Source organism: Cyprinodon variegatus, unplaced genomic scaffold (assembly GCF_000732505.1).
Source record: "Cyprinodon variegatus isolate N-32 unplaced genomic scaffold, C_variegatus-1.0 Scaffold286, whole genome shotgun sequence".
NCBI lineage: Eukaryota > Metazoa > Chordata > Actinopteri > Cyprinodontiformes > Cyprinodontidae > Cyprinodon > Cyprinodon variegatus.
In genome coordinates, this window is record NW_015150739.1 from 26,570 (window position 1) to 34,665 (window position 8,096).

Sequence of the window (8,096 nt, forward strand, 5' to 3'; positions counted from 1 at the left end):
ACAAACAAAAACAAGAGCAGAGAGCTGATGGCGAAATCTCTCCATCACCTCTATAGCAGAGCTGATATGTGAATCGTGTTATTGGCCTCATGCACACTCGCCAGTTAAAAACATAGTGGCTTCATTATGATTTAATGTCACTTTGGGGCATTGGGAGTGATGCCTATATTAGTGCCATTGTTCTAATATGGAGTCTTGTATGATGGGGATGCAGTGTAATTACATTGGCTTGTCGAGGTTTTTTATTGTCTTTTATGCAGCACTCCGCCTGCAAAACAATATACGTCTGCAGAGATGAGTATCACCCAGAAGCGATCTCTCCATCTGAAGATGGAGAGCGAGACGCTGCTTTTTTTTTTCCTTCTCCCTCTCGCTGTCTTTATGAAAATAGGACATATTAAAAGTGAGGCATTTGCATAAAGATCAATTCAATCAAAGACCTCGGGCAGAGAGGAGGCGAGGGGGACAGCAGCTTGCTTTTTGTTTGTTTTTAACACTACCTTATCAGGAAAAACATGATTGTAATGTTCACCTCAGCAGCATATTCAGCAGTTCGCAGTAATAACCTGCAGTCTGGATACCCAGAGGGGCGTTATAGATGGAAAATGTCCAATATCTCCCCTGCACTGCCTGTATGCAGAGATGTGGGATTGATAACTATTTGCTTTTTTTTTGTTTTTGTTTTTGTTTTTTTGCATACTGTCGAGGCAGTTTCACGCCTACAGGCCAACAATGCAGTTACAAGTTAAGAAGAACACTGGCCAAAGGTGGTCAAAATAAAAAGAGAAAAAGTCATACCAGCTCTCCTGTCAGATCTTTTACTTTTCAGGTAATGCAGGAATGAGGGAACTCAAGCAATGACTAAGCAAAAGAAAAAAAAATTACAGTACTTCAGTGAAATGAAGCACCTGTGCTCATCTGCCAAGGTCAATGATCCCCTGTCTTTGTTTCAGTCATTACATCCTCCTATACTGCTTGTAAAGCTTGGATCGCAGCCCACATGGCATACAGTCAATAATAGCTTATCACACAGCTCACCCCTCTCAGACACTATTAGTGTTGATCTCAGCAATATAATGAATCTCTTATTTATATCATATAATAAAAAAATTTTTTATATTATATAATATAAACTTTTTTTATGTTTTTCTCTCCCGGTATTGTAAGGATTTTTCTGAAAACTTTGGATTTATCAACACAATCTGAAGGCCTATGAAACTTACCGTCAATCAAAATTACTCCTCAAATGTTCAAAGTATTTTAGATCCATTTGTAAACAGACTCAGAGATTAGACACATTGACTTGTGTCACTGTTTCACCAAATTCTGTGAAATAATCCTAAGTATCCTTCTTCTATGTTTAAGGCTGTACTGTCAACATAAAATTGAAATCTAATGTCATTTTTTTATGTTGAAATAAGTGAATTTTTTTTTAACTAAGCAGGTAAGTGAGACTATTTTCTAATTCAAGTGTATCATATCTCCATCATCAGTTTGATATTTCTTTATCTGAAAATCCAGACTTACATAAACAGACGCAAAAAATGAACAGAACGTCCACAAAAGATTATACAGGAATTCCTACTGAATGACAAATGATGCAAATTAAGGATCCAAATGTAATTAATGCAAAATGTTTTTGTTTGTTTTTTTCATTTTCCAGAAAGTCCACTGCCAATTCTGATACAAAAAAATAGAATCTCATGAAAGTTATTTCTTGGTCGGGGCTTTAAAGGGTTAAATAAAAAATATGCTTTGTCTTATTTGAAGAGCAGTATATTTAATTATTGTTTAATGAGAGGGAAATTGCTTGTTCCATTAACCGATTATTTTATTTAACTACTCAAATTAAGGATAAATACACTTATTTTAACAAATCTCTTATGTATGTTTTTGTTGTGTGCCAGAATGTAGGGTTGATTCTGAAAACTAGGAAGTGCTTCATGGTCAGACGGTGCTTGGTTTGAGCTATGTGAACACAATACTCAAAAGCAAATATGAAGGAGTGGAGGACAGGCTTTTAAATCTGACACTGAAACAACTGTTAAGCATGGTGGTGGCAGCATCATCATTCAAAGCTGTTTTGCTGCCAGTGGTTTTGAGTAATTGCTTAAAATAGATACTTTGAAGAGCCATTTTCCATGATTCCAATCAAATAAAAGATGCAAATTTTACATGAGCTTTTAATAAAAACAACTTATTTATTGTTATATATCTACTACAGGAAATCTTTTGCCATTTATTTGTACTATTAGGTTTTGAAATGAGGAAAAACATAAAATTCATTAGTTTTCTTTTATAGGGTGTTCATATTTGTGAAAAAAATATGTAAAAGGAAAAAGTTTCCAAAGTAATAACAAGAAAAAAAATGAAAACATATAGATTTTTTCTTTGCAAATCTGTAGGGAAAATTCAACTTAGAAAGTTTTTGGAAAAGATAGTAAAGCTAGGTTAAAAAAATCTGCTAAAAACCAATTTAAGCTTCCAACACTGGCATATTATAGCATATTTAATACCTTTAGTTGGTTCTTTATCACTTTTAGCCACTATTAGGAGCAATTATAGAGGGTCCAAAGAGTCTCTTAGTGCATAAGAGCCACAGGTTATTAACCCCAGGCCTATATCTTAAAAATGGGAAACAGAAGGACTTTGCGGGAGGGGTTTGTATTGTTTTTCTAATTAGCAATGATTCCAAATTATATCATTGCTGGTTTTTGGAGAGCTTCCCAAACAAATCAAACCCATAAACTCCCTTATATGGTTAACTGAGATACAAATTTCACCCTCAAAATAAGGTTTCAAATCAAACTTTATAAGCCTGACATTAATTATATGTAACTGCATGATGACTGTTTGTAACTCTCTCCATTAATAGCAGATTTGGTATCAGCCTCTTATGTCATAGCACTCGCCTCATGACGCTCGTCTGGTAACGTTAATCTGCGGCCACCTTGATCTTACCTTTCAAAATAAAGCTTCATATTACAGTATCATCATCACTTGTCCTTTTTCAAGTGATTAAATGTCTGTTGTTACACTATAGTCCAGTCTTGTATTTACTAACCATAACTTCACAGGAATGATACCTAAACCTAATTTTTAAGTCAGCCGTCCTAAAATCTCTTGAAACATTGCTCTTGCCATAGTTGTTTCATTTTAACTAGCTTCAATGAGGTTGTTCTGTGGTTTGCCTTTTCTGCGTCTTTTTTATGCAGTGATAAATGTTTAGTAGTTTAAAGAGCTGAGTTAGATTACATTTTTCTGCCAGATGGAAAAAGTTTGTTTTTAATGTTTGTGCCAAATTGCATCTTTTTGTGCTGCTTGCAGGATGATATGATTGCTGCAAACTTCTACAACGAACCGCACAAACACACACTTGTTCTGCTTTATGTAGTGAGGACCTAGTGTTGACTCCCATTGAATTTCATTGTTTTCAGTCATTTTCAACCCTTTCTATGCCCCATTTCTAAAACTAACACTAAATCTAACAATTACCAATGCATTTCAATCTGTAAAACTCACACAAAGAGAAATGACAATTAGGAGAAATTTATTGATACAATTACTCAGACCTCAGCAGGAAACATAGCTCTTAATCTTGATAGATATGCATGAATAGGGGCAAGGAACAGGGCTGTTTCCCAGCAGGCCTGAAACTGGTGGTGGAGTGGAGATAGATGAAGTTGGTCAGTCTGTAGACTGCTGGTTAGTGAGAGGGTCTGCTGAGCTTTATGGGGAGATCCAGTGGACTGCATGAGCTAATACTAGAGCTTCACTCAGGGACCTGGAAGATGGAAGTCCAGTTGGATAACACAGGTTGAGAGAACCTGTCAAATATGAGCAAGCATGAAGCAACATTGGAGAGGAAAACCTCCCCATTGGGAAGAAACCTCTGGCAGAACCAGACTCAACATGGCGGTCTTATGCCGGACCGGTTGAGATGAGACGGGGAACGCAGTAAGAGTCCGGGAGGAATGACACTATGATGAAGCTTTAACTATGATGGTGGTCGAGGGGCTTGAGGTGGGTTGAAACATCTGAATTAAGTCACAGCGCATCCGCCGCCTGCGCACAGAAGCATGCAAGTGGATCGGAGGCCTTTTAAGATGAACTTTGATGCCGATAGGCTTTCGTGGAGGTGTGGTTTCAAAGCTGATTGGCTGTGTCGCAGGTAGACGTAAGAGAGCAATCAGTTTCTTCAGTTGGACTTCCACCTAGGCTCCATATCTCACCCTAACCTAATTGACATCTTAACCCTGAATCGAACTATTAGCAAAATAGCTTGTGAGGACCAGTAAAATGTCCTCACTTTACAACAACTGGTAATGATTGTGATGGTGAAAAATGGTCCTCACAAGTGCAACACACACATATGCTAGTAACACACACATACTGTATGATCTTGTGAACTCTAAAGTGCCTTGAGATGACATGTGTTGTGAATTGGCGCTATATAAATAAAATGAATTGAACTGAACTGAATATACATGGAATTGTTTTTTTCCTTGTGATCAAAATCGATTTTGTCTTTTTGCAGAAACTCATGCAGTGACACATTTTTATTTATTTATTTATTTGTTTGTTTATTTGACAGGGACAGTACTCATTTATGAACATTTCTGTAAATGTTTCAATATACAGTAAGCTATGGAGCTTGTTTTCAACTGTTGTCCCTGGGGCAAGGTGTATAATGCCAACAACAATTACAAAACAAATTTAGAAAATGTAATATAGATAGGCTTATTTTGTTGTGTTTTAATTTGATTTCAGTCGTTTTTTAGGTCTGGATTAGTATCGAGAAAGAAAATAAGATTTCTCTGATTTTATTGACTTTTGTTTTGTTTCCCTCCATCTGTTCTTTCTTCTGTCCCATTTTTCCCTCTTTGAAATCCTTTCTTTCTGTCTGTCTTTTTTTTTTCACTTGGGAATATTGCTTCCTATCTTCCTTTCCTTCCTCACTCCCTAATTTTTTTTCTTTTTGTATCTTTCTTCAAGTTTTTGTTCATTTAGATTTTTGGCCCCCTAAAACTGCCTATTATATCAGCTACGAATTCAAATTAGACTTAATTTTATCGTATTTCAAAATGAATTGAAAGATGAAAAAAATTTTAACTTACAGTCGAACCCTGAAGAAATATTCATAGAATTAGATGACAAACTTCCCCCTTTATCTCCTGCAGCTCAAAAGGAAGGTCCTCAGGCTTTCAGAGCAGGGTGATAATGGTGTGTGTGTGTAAGGAGTGTTTTAACCTTGAACTAGTATCTGAAAGGCCCGTCCAGGACACAGTGCTAATAAAAGCAGTATGGAAATTCAGAGCTAATCTACTAATCACAGGATAGCTAATTCAGTTTGGCTGGAGGTGAATGTAGAGCTGTTATTTAGGTGCTGACAGGGACACAGCAGATACTTGGAGGGGTGCAGCTTCATCATCATAACTAGCAGACCGGGTCACCTTGAGAAGCCTCGAGTGTTTCACTCTACAGATCCCTGTAGGTGGGACAGTTCAGATTATTATTTTTTAATCATCTATCGCATCTTTACACATCAATGAACAGATATGTAGCTCAAAACTGAACCAAAAACAGCTAAATGTTTCTGTCAATGCCATCTATGGGGGACGTGTGAGTATTTTATTGTGTTTGTTACCATGTCTAATGCTGTTAAAATGAAGGTATTATCCTGTCTTTATTTCACCCTTACATACTTTTGATGTTTTGATCTTTTTTCAGTATTTTTCGTAGTAAATTGAGTTTATCTGCTACAGGAACTTTTGCATCAGCTGGGAATGTTTCAAGCACACTTTAATACCCAATAATTGAAAGTGATTTTCTATAAAATACCCCAAAAATATGCACATTTTTTTTGGCCATACCATAATCATATTTAGTTACTTTTACACAGTTTTACATGTTAGCAGAGTAGGATGTAAAACAATTGTGTTAAAGTGACCAAATATGATTAAGTAGATTCCAAAAACGGTTGCATTATTTTTTTCAGTGCAGTCTACAATAACGAAATGTTATGTGGCTCTAGTAGATGGGGGGTATTGATGAAGTGTATGGCTGCAACTAACGATTATTTTGCAAATCGATTAATCTGTCGATTTTTAAAGATTCTTTAAAGAAGAAATTAAAACAGGTGAAACTCAAACTTTTCCACCTAAGTAGTTCTGATTAGAGCATTTTTTTTCATTAAATGCAAAATATTTATACGTTTTTTACAGTTTTGAAATAATTACTGTGCTAAATAGGTCGCTCTGTCATGCTCTGGAGTCTCTATACTCCAGGTAATGTTTAAATGATTACTAAATTAGTTGATGATTATTTCAATAATCAATTATTTGTTTCAGCCCTAGAAAGAAGTACAGTATAAATTAACCACTGTAACTGTGGTCACACCATGTTTCATTATACATGTTAGACTAGCTGTATCTATAAATGAATATATGATTATATGAATGTAAGTCTTGCTTACAGTAGCTGGTTGTCAGTGTGTACTGCTGTATGCATGTCTGATTTAATGTGCATAGATGTATAAATATATGTTTATGTACATCATCAGTATTAATGCATATTATTTTTGATTTTATTTTTTAAGGGTTTTATGAAGTGCTTGAAACCAGATGTTTACATCCATCCATACTTTTTATAATAAATACACATCGAAATGGGCAAAAAGGAGGGGTACATCCTGTGGTTAATTGGCATCTCTAAACTGTTCATAGCAATTAACATGGACTGTATAAAAAGTTACTTCATGATAAGGGCTAAAACAATTAATTGATTAATTTAATTAAAATAAAGATAAGTGTCAACTAATTTTTTAATTGAGTCTAATTGTTAACTGAGCTATGCAATTTCCAAGCAACATAGAGCAGAAATTAAGCCATAAACTGTCTAAACATGTTTAATTTAAGGAGTGTAAGTGGAGGTAGAGTTTCAGACAAGTGAGACTGACTGTATGTAGGACTGGCAAAGGAAAAAAAAAAAAAAATATCTGTACATTGAATATCCAAAACTCAAATATTGAGCACATTTAATTAAATATATTCACAGAAAGTGCTCATTCAAGAGGTAACACTAAAACTGCTACTACATAATGATCAAAATGAGCCTTTTAGTTTTAAATATTCACTCAAAATTTGCTGATGTTTTTAGGGATGTGTGTAAGAATCAGGACCTCTTTATAGAAATCCTGGGCTGACAGATGCTTTACCCAAGCCCTTCCAGAGTCCAGACCTTATCTGTTAGTCCATGCAGCCCTCCTGCCGAAGCTCACACAAACATTCACTGTAAGAATAAACCACCTCTTCTTTGCCAGGTCTTCATGTGCTCTAACGGCACACAGTCCAGCTTTCAAAAGTCATGGTCATGTTAGCTCATAGTAACCTAAAGCAGTGTCCCCAGTCAGGGGAAAGCTGAAGCTGAGCTGAGGCCTCCTGGTGTTTCACTGGATGACAACCAGCGGCACAGCTCTGTTGGCTCCCACTTCACAGATGCAGCATATGTTTACATTTGCTCCCATTAAAGACGGTTATAAATTCCTAAAATATTAATAATATTAAATTAGAATTTATAATAGAGTATTGATTTTGAATTTTTGTTGAAAAAATTAGTCAAAAAACAAACTCTCCCAGACAAATTAATGTACTTTGCTATTGAGCAACGTACCTGTCATCAGGTGCAGAAGTCCTAGTGAACATTACAGAAAAGATAGATAGATAGATAGATAGATAGATAGATAGATAGATAGATAGATAGATAGATAGATAGATAGATAGATAGATAGATAGATTTTTTACAGATATTTCTACATTTGTTATTATTTTTTATTATTATTATTTTGGTCATTTTCGATTTATTTGACTGGCAATAACCTTCAAGCATAACTTTATATGTGGGCTGAATAATTATACATAATGGCATGGTTTTTGCAAAGCTGCAATATGTCCACTTAAAATGATTTAGAAATATCAGCTGTGCTGCTGCCATCAACACCTTCATAGATGCTGGAGATCGTCCTGTTTTTCAGTGTAGTCCTGTTTCTCCGACTGTGACAGACTCACTGAGCCTGGTTCTGCTGGAGTTTTCTTCCT

The 8,096-nt window shown here is 35.5% G+C and overlaps 1 protein-coding gene across 2 annotated transcripts in view; it reads left to right on the plus strand.

The window, feature by feature from the left end:
• Nucleotides 1–8,096, plus strand: part of ctbp2 (C-terminal binding protein 2) — a 43,764-nt gene that overhangs the window by 17,100 nt on the left and 18,568 nt on the right. The gene's annotated exons all lie outside the window — the stretch shown is intronic.